We start from the raw sequence: 13,935 nt of genomic DNA on the forward strand, positions 1-13,935 counted from the left end.
CATTTTCAAACCCTAGGTTCATATATATTATAAGGTGATTTTGATGAGTAGGATGTTATTGTAGTTGTTGTTATGATTAGAGTTTGAGATTTGGAATGGTAGTGAAATGAAATGGTAATTTTGTGGTTTTGATTTAAAGAAACTTAAGAATGATTAAAGTAAAGTTTAAGCATAAGTATGAATGGTTAAATTGAATTGGTTGGGGTTGTTATGATGTGATAAGGATGGGTGTTTGTTGTGTGTTGGATTTGAGGATGGTTTGTGTTGATTGTGGATAGTTTAAAAAATGGGAAATCGCGTAAACATAGCCGTCGTAACGTCCGATTTTCTTTGGACTGTTTTTGTGCATAGCATTAGGACCCGAGAACCCCCTGCTAAATTGTGACCACTGCCATGTTTAGATAGCTCATGTTACGAGCTTCGTTTTGATATGTAGTTCGTTCGATTCCGATTTACGGTTTAGGAGAAACGACCGTTTCAAGTAACGGCGTTTCGCGGACGAAACTTTTTCCCTCGCCTTACTTTGAAACATAGGTTAAAGACCAAAAAGGGTTAATTAATGTGTGAAACATTTATGGTAAGTGCGTTAGGCAGTTGGTAAGACACTCGCGAAGGAATCGCTTTAAAACTCGTAAAGGTTAAATTATTAAAAATGGTGGAGCCGAGGGTACCCGAGTGACTTAAGCGAATCAGTGAGCGCAAAACGAGCGTTAGAGTCTAAGTTAGTTAAAGTATAGATTAACAAGTGACTTTGGTTTAATTCCAACTTACTTGTTGCTTATAGGTTACCAGACTCGTCCCGAGCCATTCGTAACCCCCAGTCGCTCAGGCAAGTTTTCTACCCGTTATACTGTTGTTGTGATGAATATATGTATATGCATTATCTTGCGATAGATGCATGTTGGTTAATTAGCAAATGTTGCGATATATTGAAGCATGCTGATATGGTATATATATGCATGCCTGTTTCGTATTCTTGATTTATATATCTGTTGGTTCAAATGCTTATTCGTTGCATAATACCTATGCTAGAGATAAGCGGTATTTGCGTATACCCTTAGTATAGGGACCCAAAGGTGGAAATATTTTCTAAAACCGGGAGTCGAGGATCCCGAGTAGATTTTGTATATATGGATATATATATATATATACTTATATATATATATATATATGGGCATAGTTTTCAAAACTATTAATCGAATAAGGTTTATTCGATTACTTTAACTTTATTTTATTATTGAATATTATTTCGAATATTATTCGAAGGCGTATGACTCCTTTATATTAAATGAATATTATTTTGAATATTCATTTGAGGATGTATGACTCCTTTATTTTATTTAATGAATATTATTTATAATATTCATTCGAGGTATTATGACTCAGCTTATTTTATTTATTGAATATTATTTGAATATTCATTTGAGGATGTATGACTCCTTTATTTTATTTAATGAATATTATTTATAATATTCATTCGAGGTATTATGACTCAACTTATTTTATTTATTGAATATTATTTGAATATTCATTTGAGGATCTATGACTCCGATTATTTGCTGAAATATACTCTTTATTTTATTAAAGAATAAGGTGTAAATAATCAAACTTATTTTCGATTATTCAAATAAAGATAATACTTTCATATAAGTATATCTTTGGTTATTTAATACTCGTTTCAAATATAAATTTTAATACTTCTACTTCAATTATTTTTTTTTATATAAAGATTATTCTTTATGGGAATATTATTTAATTAATAATATTCAGATATTTTCTAATATTCTGGGGACTGATTTACTTCATTAAATCAGCTTTACTCCAAACACTCTTTAAAGTGTTTTCGAGTCTTCAAAGTGATTTTTAAAAGTCAGAGCGGATCCCAAAACTCATTTTTATATTTAAGATCTTCCTTTTTAAGGGGATTTAAATACTCGCTCAAAACCTGGGGAATCCGGCTCTGTGGTGTATTTTATATTCGCAACAAGGTTGCAGATTTGGTAAATGAATTGATTACTTGCCCAACGTTCGGGAAGTAAGCCCCTCTCATTGAGTCGGCATAAGCGACAGGCCGGGGTACGGTCTATTATTGTGTAAGTGGCTCAGTGGGAGTCCATCAAATGCATAAGTGGCTGAGTGGCAGTCCAGCATAGGTCTTAATTATGACCAGGGTGATGACCAGTGGGGAATTCGTCCATCTACTAGTAGAAAAGGTTACTTATTGGTATCTTTGCCTGATCAGCGAGATATCGGGTTTATGCCAAAATTCTTTTCCTTTCCAAAATTCATTGGATGTTTCAAACTCTGTTCATACTTTACATAACAGAGGTTCCAGGAAATGTTTAAGAGATATATATATGTGGATATATATATATCGGGACTAAATAAAGTATCTCGTAACTTTATTTCATTCAATAATATTTCAAAGATTGAATCTATTCAAATCTTGTCTTGTAGTCTCATCTATGTGATGAACTTTTGAAACTGATTATAACTTGAACGGTGGTAGTTCAAGTAGTATTGGGAAAGATATAAGTATATTGGGGTATTTGGTAACCTCATCTTTTAAACTTATATCTAATTAATAATTGTCTTATGAATGACAAAGATTTTCAGAAAAACGTTGAGACAAGGTTAGATATATGAGATCACCTTGCAACGATATTTTTTATACAGTTATACACTGGGACTTTGTGTATATTATGCATGGAAGAGGACTTCCAATATTTTGAAAAGTATATATGTATATATACTGAATATTTTGCGACTTCATCGCATTAAGATATCAAACTTGGTTCATTTCTTTTGACCAAGACTTTCATGAGTATTATGAGTAGGCTCATATATTGTAAATCATTATACATATTATTTTGGTGGGCTTGCTGCTCACCCTTGCTTTATTTCTTCATCACACAACAACAGTTAGGAGAGATGGCCAGACTCCAGCAGACCCAGCGCAAGCGCGTGGGAAGCGTCCCGCGTCTTCCCGCTGATATTGTAGCTGCTATAGCTGCAGAGGTAGATCCATTGTAGTTTAGACCATCTACTTTTGAGAATCCAATTATGTATAATTATAACTTCTGGCAGATAATGGCAATTAACTGTAAATTATCAATTAATCATTTTGGGTTGTAATAATTTTAAATTGTGGATTCAAAGACTTGTACTTATTTCAATTTCATCTCTGAGACTATAACGAGTTGTGGTGTGTGTTAGTGTGGGGTCACAGCATGAGGGTATTTATTATTAATTAAGTAAAGTGATATTGTGGAAAGAAAGACCGTGACAACCCGGATTCCCGACCCCGGATCTGGGGGTGTTACAGAAATGGTATCAGAGCTAAGCGTTATAAACCTCAGAGATGATGGGACGTTAAGATAATAAGTTCACAAAGATAATAAGAACTCTTGCCAAGTTCATAGTCGGGCTACCTAACGTAGTACTGACAGTTAAAACCCTTATGGGAACCCTTATAAATATCGTGATAGGAGCGTAGTTCGTTATCGTATATGGTAGCGGGACTCCGAACCCTGAGGTTGAGGAGCAACATCGCGATGATATTTTATTACTAATTGGAGATCGGATTGTGGATCCGATAGAGTGTCCTAATGCAGGACCGGATGATGTTGATATTGAAGATTTAGCGGTTGAGGATGTTGTCCTAGAAGGGATAGTTGTTGAGGAGGATCCCATGGAGAATCCTGACAGGATTGGATAAAGGACCACTGATGAATTGATGACCATGGTTTGGTCGACTACCAGAGGTAGGATTGAACGGTTACTACCGGAGGTTCGTTCAAGTTTGTAAAGATAGTAGCCCCTTTAACGCGGCTTACTCGTAAGACTGAGAAGTTCGAATGGACAGAGAAATGTGAGAACAGCTTTCAAGAACTGAAGCAGAGGTTGGTGATGGCCCCTATGCTGGCATTGCCGGATGGAAAAGGAGATTTTGTGAAGTGTAGTGACGCTTCGCACAAGGGCTTAGGGTGCGTGCTTATGCAGCACGGTAAGGTAATCGCGTACATGTCAAGACAATTAAGGTAGTATGAAATTCGATATCCCCGCTCATGAGCTTAGGCTCGTGGCAATAGTTTACCCTAAAGATTGGAGGCACTACTTGTATGGAGAGAAGTGCGAGAATTACCTAAGCCATAAGTGCTCTAGTACATTTTCATGTAGAAAGAGCTCAACATATGCCAGAGGAGGCAGTTAGAGCTAATCAAGAATAATGATTGGGAGATTCTTTATCATTCGGGGAAAGCCAATGTGGTGGCTGATGCCCTTAGTAAAAAGGAGAGACTCAAGAGGTTAATGTCTTTGGGAAAGTTGATAAGAGATTTTGAAAAAAAAAAAAAATGGAAATAGATATGAAGGTAACCGGAGCCGGTACCGAAAAGCTGTTTGAGATTGCAATACAGTCCGAATTATCGGAAAAGAGCATATTGTGCCAGAGAAAGGTGATGAATGAAGGCAGAGAGCCAACAAATAAATATGAGATTAATACCGAGAAAGAGGATAAGGGAATAATGAGGTATTCCTATAGAATTTGGGTTTCGAAAGTTCAAGAGCGTAAGGATGAGAACTTAGATGAGAGCCATAGTTTGAGGAATAAGATTTAGAGCAAACCCTGAACGTGATAGTCAGGGAGGTCGCCATCAAGATAGAAGGAACCCATGACATAATGGAGAGGAAAATGAGGATTTTAAATTAAAAGATGACCCCAATTATGGGGAGTAGGATGAAACATTTCATACTAAGGAAACAGAAAGTCGAGTAAGGAAAGGAGAACCGAGACGGTACTCCTATACGGCAATTCATGGACCTATCTAGACAGAACTTAGACTATTATCCCCAACCACCACCCTGAGGGGACAATGCGGCAGGAAATTCTTTCATGACCTTTAAATCGTTAAGCTCTCAGAGTTCCAAGGAACAGGTTGACCTAGTCGAGGCAAGAGCCTGGCTAAAGGAAATATAGGAATCATTTGAGATTCTAAATGATTGACGAATCACAAAAGACTGTTTTTATCACTCACCCTCCCAAGAGAGAGACCACCCGCTGGTGAAAGGCCAAGGAAGGCACGGAGCAAGAGATTATAATAAACTGATTAAAGTTCAGCCAATTGTTTTCGGGATCGTAATTCCCAAGGTTATGGAATAGTGTAAAAGCTTTAGAGCCAGAACAAAGGCAGACGAGTATGATGAATTATGAATCTAAGCTGTAAAAGTTGTTAAGATTCGTTCTGAAGACGCGAATCCAGAATGACGGGATATTTGAAATCAATGCTTATGTTGTGTTGGTTCGTGAAATAATGATAAGAGAAAGGAAAATAAAAAGGAATTGAAGTGGAAAGGAATAAAAAGGCAACAGAGTTTGAGGAATGATAAGGGAGTTGGGTATGAGGAAACCCTAAAGACTCCTATTAATAGAAATAGAAAAGTATATGATCGTCAGGATGAGGGTGATTCACCATGAGTTAAAGTTGACGGTTGAAGGCATAAGAGATGCATATAGTTTATCCCCTGTAAGTTGGGAGGATTCGAGGAAACCTTGAGATAATTCGAAGGATAAATAATGAGACGCGGATAGACTAAGGGGATAAGAAAGTAAGAAATTAAGAAAATTGGATGAAGGAAGTGACCTTCAAGAAGGTGAAGTGTAAGACCGGTGGCATGATACCCAGAAAGGGAGACGCCAGATATGAAAGATATCCCAACATTGAGGTGACTGTTGAGATAAACAACAAAAGTAAATAAGGAATTATTAAGAAGAAGTTCACGTTGAACACGACCAATATCTTCCAGAACATCCATGTTATCGTTACCAGATTAGGCAAGAAAAGCGGATAACCGTTGTTATCTTTTGGAGGCCATTTTGATTAACCTCATTTTGTATACAGATGTTATTGTGAAATTAGGCATTTACTATCGAGGTGGGAATGATTGAATAAGATACCCATATCAGGGATATATGACTTTATTTATCCATGGAAGGATGCTTGTACCTTTTTAAAGGTGGAATTAAGGATAGAACATCGGTAACTTAAAACGAATCCCAGGGGAATGCATAAAGGTTGGCATTTCACCCTTGATAGGGATAGTATGAGTTTTGACAGTATGATTGGGAAAGGGTTAAGGTAACAACAACCTTTAAGAATCAGTGGAGAAATTTTGCAGAAGTATATAGACAATGGTTCTACTATTAGTAAATGGTATTGTGATATGCCCTGTATCTAGGGAATACAGGAGGAATGATTGAAGGATAACCTTAGAGGTTTTATAAGGAAAAAGGTAATATTCAAAATTCTCAAGAATAGAAATGTGGATAAAGGAAATATGACGTAATTATAATGATGCCAAATGGGGCACGTGTTAAACCACGAGAAAGTATGGATCGAACCAGTAATGGTCGAAATTGTTCAGGGCAATTAGGACTTAAGATAAAAGATGTTCTAATTATGATTGAGAGTCAGTCATGACAGTGATTAACCTCTAAAGACTGAGGGGATAACTTATGGAAAAATGGAAATTTTTTTTTTTTCTCATCAGATATTAAAGAAAAGTATTTTCACATAAGCTGTGATTGAAATAAGGTAGAAAATTTATTTGGAGGTGGTTAAAATGACATTGACTGTAAGGAACTATTACTATCAGGAAAGGCCAAAGAGGTGGCCGACACTTTAACGGTAAAAGGAAAAATTATAGGCGCGTGTGCCAAAAGAATACAGTGATGATGGTTAAAAATGTGAAGGTTGAATTATGGTTTGAAAGATTGACATTCCTTCTGATGACTGTGCAATACCCAACCGTAATAGTAGTTGGTAAAGGTTTAAATTGTGTAATCGCCATGAACGGGCTATCTATCTTAGAAGGTCCTATCTTGAGATAAGCCAGGACCATGTTTCAAAAAGGACCAAACAAACCTTTGAGTTAAGTCTTCTATTGAAGGCATATGATTAAGAATGGTATTAACCTGCTATCGGTGCTTTGATTGAAACTCTTCTGCAATTTTATATGCTTCATGTCATGTATGTATGTCAGGATCAGGAGTGTTCTTTATGAATCAGGAATGGTGATTATGTTACCTCCTTAGAAGGATTTGATACGACATGGATAGACTCCGTATGGTTAGCTATTAAGACTTCATGGAAAATGAATGACTACAGTGGGTCAGTGGTGGACCATAGTAAGGCAGCAATGATTCTGCGAGTAATGAGCTGATTACAACCGTGAGAGTTGTATTGGAATGGGTGTTGAGATTGAGTACCACTAATCGGGTCGTGGTAGTGTATAAGTTATCATTGATAGACTAATTAAGTAGAGTATCTACCTAGTGAATATTTATTCTTTCTTATCAATAGAGAGCCGTATTATTATACGAGGAAGGTTGCGATGCGAGCATAGAATCCTAGTAACGGTGATATATAGAATGAGATCCCAGATTCGATTTTCGATGTCGAGGGAGTTTCAAAGGTGATTGTGTATAAGCTCGAGGAAGAGCATGGGTCCATAGAATGATGGACGGGATAGAGAAAATATTTAGGCACGTGAAATGCGATGCTATAATACTTGATGTTGATATAAATACATATATGTTTTGTTCTCCTATGACAAACCTCTATAGTTCAGAGGTAGGTTCCAAGCCAGATATTTTGTGGTTGTATATTTTTTCATATATACAATTCTCTTCAGTTCGTTCTTTTCTCTTCTTTTCATTTCATGTAAGCTGAGAAGAACAACCCTTCCAGAAGGGGAGGTATTGCCGAATGACTATCTATCTTTGTGATAGAAGCCTAGTAGGATACCACATGTTGTTTAATTGCTTGTCAAGTACTAAAGGCTGGCCACCTTCTGTACTAACTATGCGATATAACAAGTGTTCATGATCATAGTGATCTCTCAACAAATTCCTTTACTTCTATTTGATTGATCAAATTTTGGAAAATAGAAACAACTAAAAAAGGAGTAATAAAGTGGTGGTAGTATGCGGAATGGGAACACATTCGTGATACTAAGGTTGACGTGGTTATTAAAAGGTTATAGAACGCTAACAAGCAAAAGTATAACCCGTATAATATTAGGAACGGAAGGTAGTAGCGATTACGAACTGGAAAAGAATGGGTATTGAGAAGCAGAAGCTCTAATGATAAAAGCTATAATGAGAGTCTGTGCAATAGACTTGAAAGAATTTGGAATGATCACTTAATTCGGATTGAGTTATCTTACGACAATAGATCATATGTCATTATCGAGATGTCGCCTTATGAGATTCTTGAGGGAAGATAATGTCGATCTCCCTTATGTTAGGATGAAGTTGTAGAGCGTAAGATGCTCGGACCCGCAGTAGTCCAAAGGACCAAGGATATGATAGATCTAATCAGAGGACGGCTGGTAGTAGCCCAAGATGGACATGATAAGTATGTTGATTTGACACGAAAGGATAAAGAGTATGAAATAGGGGACCTAGTAATGATATAGGTATCCTTTGGAAAGGATTGATGAGGTTCGGAAAGAAAGGAAAGCTAAGTCTACAATTTGTTGGACCCTTGGATATATTAAGACGTTTGGGAAGTTAGCATATGAGCTAGCCCTAACCCCGAACATGTAGCAGGTCATAACGTGTTTCATGTATCAATGTTAAGGAAGTGTAATTCAGATGCCAGATAAATAGAGGCATATGAGCGCATAGATATGCAACCCGACGTAACCTATATGGAGCAACTAGAAAGGGTTATAGATCGAAAAGGGACAAGTGCTTAGGAGAAGGGTTATCAAACTAGTCAGAGTTTGATGGTAGAACCACAATGTGGGAAAATTGACTCGAGAGTTAGAAAGTGCAATGCAAAGAGAGTATCCCTATTTATTTCTATCTGATTCCGGGACGGAATCCTTTTAAGGAGGGGAGACTGTAATAACCCCAATTTTTGGAAATTTTTGAAACCCTTATGAATAGTGTTTTTGCTGAATGAGAAAACTGTTCATGCCACGCTATGTAGGGGTTCTGTTATTAATCTTATGGGATATTATTAGTACTCTATGAAGTATATAAGTGTATGTAAAGATCGTCAGAATCCAATTCCGAACACTTTGGTTTTTCCCGGAAATCCACAAGATACGGAGAGAATTGAGTATAAGGTAACAGGATAAAAAGGATTTAAATTAAAGGATTATAATAGAGGATCATAAAAAGGAATATAATGTATTGAGAAAGGTTAAGGGAACCTAAGTAATAAGATCCCGGGTATGATCCTCAAACGATAAACAAGAACGAAAGATAAGCGAACCGTACAACAGATCAGCGGTCATTAGGCAAACGATTAGGAAGCTAATCAAAGGGTTTAATGGGAGTGATGTCATCCAACCAATAGAAAGGAGACAAGGAAGGGAGGATGACATCATAAGGGTGACATAAGCATGACATGGAAGAAGGGAGGTGTGGTTGATTAAGGACCACACAAATTCAAGGGCAAGGTGGTAATTTGCTAAATCAAAAACAAAACCAAGCCAACCAACTAGCAAATCATTTCATCAAAAATCAAAAAAAAATCAGCCAAGGCATTGTTCTTCATATTAGCTCTCGGCTTTTTGCCTTTTTCAAAGAAAAAAATTTCCAAAATCAAGATCCAAGCATCCTTAATTGGTAAGAAAATTCCCTAACCATCTTTATGCTTAGTTATGGCTATATCATGAGTTTAAGCCATTAATTCTTTCTCTAGCTTCTCCATTTAATCAATGAAGAAGACAATGAATAGTGTTTTCAAGTTTTTAACTTGAACTTTTTCTTGTTTTCTTAAAGATCCAAGCTTTCCTAAGGCTTCTCCAAGCTTCTTAAGGCTTCCTAGCTCAACCCACCACTTCAAGGAAGGTATACCATTTTCAAACCCTAGGTTCATATATATTATAAGGTGATTTTGATGAGTAGGATGTTATTGTAGTTGTTGTTATGATTAGAGTTTGAGATTTGGAATGGTAGTGAAATGAAATGGTAATTTTGTGGTTTTGATTTAAAGAAACTTAAGAATGATTAAAGTAAAGTTTAAGCATAAGTATGAATGGTTAAATTGAATTGGTTGGGGTTGTTATGATGTGATAAGGATGGGTGTTTGTTGTGTGTTGGATTTGAGGATGGTTTGTGTTGATTGTGGATAGTTTAAAAAATGGGAAATCGCGTAAACATAGCCGTCGTAACGTCCGATTTTCTTTGGACTGTTTTTGTGCATAGCATTAGGACCCGAGAACCCCCTGCTAAATTGTGACCACTGCCATGTTTAGATAGCTCATGTTACGAGCTTCGTTTTGATATGTAGTTCGTTCGATTCCGATTTACGGTTTAGGAGAAACGACCGTTTCAAGTAACGGCGTTTCGCGGACGAAACTTTTTCCCTCGCCTTACTTTGAAACATAGGTTAAAGACCAAAAAGGGTTAATTAATGTGTGAAACATTTATGGTAAGTGCGTTAGGCAGTTGGTAAGACACTCGCGAAGGAATCGCTTTAAAACTCGTAAAGGTTAAATTATTAAAAATGGTGGAGCCGAGGGTACCCGAGTGACTTAAGCGAATCAGTGAGCGCAAAACGAGCGTTAGAGTCTAAGTTAGTTAAAGTATAGATTAACAAGTGACTTTGGTTTAATTCCAACTTACTTGTTGCTTATAGGTTACCAGACTCGTCCCGAGCCATTCGTAACCCCCAGTCGCTCAGGCAAGTTTTCTACCCGTTATACTGTTGTTGTGATGAATATATGTATATGCATTATCTTGCGATAGATGCATGTTGGTTAATTAGCAAATGTTGCGATATATTGAAGCATGCTGATATGGTATATATATGCATGCCTGTTTCGTATTCTTGATTTATATATCTGTTGGTTCAAATGCTTATTCGTTGCATAATACCTATGCTAGAGATAAGCGGTATTTGCGTATACCCTTAGTATAGGGACCCAAAGGTGGAAATATTTTCTAAAACCGGGAGTCGAGGATCCCGAGTAGATTTTGTATATATGGATATATATATATATATACTTATATATATATATATATGGGCATAGTTTTCAAAACTATTAATCGAATAAGGTTTATTCGATTACTTTAACTTTATTTTATTATTGAATATTATTTCGAATATTATTCGAAGGCGTATGACTCCTTTATATTAAATGAATATTATTTTGAATATTCATTTGAGGATGTATGACTCCTTTATTTTATTTAATGAATATTATTTATAATATTCATTCGAGGTATTATGACTCAGCTTATTTTATTTATTGAATATTATTTGAATATTCATTTGAGGATGTATGACTCCTTTATTTTATTTAATGAATATTATTTATAATATTCATTCGAGGTATTATGACTCAACTTATTTTATTTATTGAATATTATTTGAATATTCATTTGAGGATCTATGACTCCGATTATTTGCTGAAATATACTCTTTATTTTATTAAAGAATAAGGTGTAAATAATCAAACTTATTTTCGATTATTCAAATAAAGATAATACTTTCATATAAGTATATCTTTGGTTATTTAATACTCGTTTCAAATATAAATTTTAATACTTCTACTTCAATTATTTTTTTTTATATAAAGATTATTCTTTATGGGAATATTATTTAATTAATAATATTCAGATATTTTCTAATATTCTGGGGACTGATTTACTTCATTAAATCAGCTTTACTCCAAACACTCTTTAAAGTGTTTTCGAGTCTTCAAAGTGATTTTTAAAAGTCAGAGCGGATCCCAAAACTCATTTTTATATTTAAGATCTTCCTTTTTAAGGGGATTTAAATACTCGCTCAAAACCTGGGGAATCCGGCTCTGTGGTGTATTTTATATTCGCAACAAGGTTGCAGATTTGGTAAATGAATTGATTACTTGCCCAACGTTCGGGAAGTAAGCCCCTCTCATTGAGTCGGCATAAGCGACAGGCCGGGGTACGGTCTATTATTGTGTAAGTGGCTCAGTGGGAGTCCATCAAATGCATAAGTGGCTGAGTGGCAGTCCAGCATAGGTCTTAATTATGACCAGGGTGATGACCAGTGGGGAATTCGTCCATCTACTAGTAGAAAAGGTTACTTATTGGTATCTTTGCCTGATCAGCGAGATATCGGGTTTATGCCAAAATTCTTTTCCTTTCCAAAATTCATTGGATGTTTCAAACTCTGTTCATACTTTACATAACAGAGGTTCCAGGAAATGTTTAAGAGATATATATATGTGGATATATATATATCGGGACTAAATAAAGTATCTCGTAACTTTATTTCATTCAATAATATTTCAAAGATTGAATCTATTCAAATCTTGTCTTGTAGTCTCATCTATGTGATGAACTTTTGAAACTGATTATAACTTGAACGGTGGTAGTTCAAGTAGTATTGGGAAAGATATAAGTATATTGGGGTATTTGGTAACCTCATCTTTTAAACTTATATCTAATTAATAATTGTCTTATGAATGACAAAGATTTTCAGAAAAACGTTGAGACAAGGTTAGATATATGAGATCACCTTGCAACGATATTTTTTATACAGTTATACACTGGGACTTTGTGTATATTATGCATGGAAGAGGACTTCCAATATTTTGAAAAGTATATATGTATATATACTGAATATTTTGCGACTTCATCGCATTAAGATATCAAACTTGGTTCATTTCTTTTGACCAAGACTTTCATGAGTATTATGAGTAGGCTCATATATTGTAAATCATTATACATATTATTTTGGTGGGCTTGCTGCTCACCCTTGCTTTATTTCTTCATCACACAACAACAGTTAGGAGAGATGGCCAGACTCCAGCAGACCCAGCGCAAGCGCGTGGGAAGCGTCCCGCGTCTTCCCGCTGATATTGTAGCTGCTATAGCTGCAGAGGTAGATCCATTGTAGTTTAGACCATCTACTTTTGAGAATCCAATTATGTATAATTATAACTTGTGGCAGATAATGGCAATTAACTGTAAATTATCAATTAATCATTTTGGGTTGTAATAATTTTAAATTGTGGATTCAAAGACTTGTACTTATTTCAATTTCATCTCTGAGACTATAACGAGTTGTGGTGTGTGTTAGTGTGGGGTCACAACATGAGGGTATTTATTATTAATTAAGTAAAGTGATATTGTGGAAAGAAAGACCGTGACAACCCGGATTCCCGACCCCGGATCTGGGGGTGTTACAATAACCAGAAGTCAAACTGGATGACAATGGCATAGTTACGAGGGACAAGACCAAACTAGATGCTAGGTTATTATCAGGAAGCGGTATCTAACAGATAGCACCAGTGACGAGACTTGAGGATATTATGATATATCAGGCACCTGATGCACATTATACTTGGAATTGGACTCTAATAGATGTGTACAAGTGCACTCCTGGTTGGTGAGTCAAAAGAGGAAGTCAATGTATATCTCTTCTTCACAAGCTCACTTCAGGTTGGTATGAACTAGTATACTACTCAAGCAATCGTCAAGGACATGGTATGGCACTCTAACTGAAGTTGTATTTAAATATGAAATAGTAGAGTCGTCATATTAATAACTCTCGTATCACTAGGCACAAACATATTGCTTTATATGTGCTCTGATATAATGATAATGTTATATGTTGGTCTACTAACAAAAACTTGTGCAAGATTATTTGCTAAGTAATTGCAGAGTAGGTATGGAGGAGCATGTTGGAAAGGTTACAATTCTTCTTGGAATTACGTCAAGCAAGCCATTAGGATAATTCTTTTAGGAGTTCAAGCAAGCCAAAAGAACAATTCTTTTAGGAGCACAAGTAAATCAAAAGAATTATGGCAATACAAGTAAGTTAAGGATCTTTTGAAGATGCAAAATTTGGAAAGATCTGAACATGCCAAGACTATTTACCAACAGAAACCACTAAAGCTTGATCAGTACAATTCAGGTTTAATGACAAG

The sequence above is a fragment of the Apium graveolens genome, chromosome 1 (assembly GCF_009905375.1).
Source record: "Apium graveolens cultivar Ventura chromosome 1, ASM990537v1, whole genome shotgun sequence".
Taxonomy (NCBI): Eukaryota; Viridiplantae; Streptophyta; class Magnoliopsida; order Apiales; family Apiaceae; genus Apium; species Apium graveolens.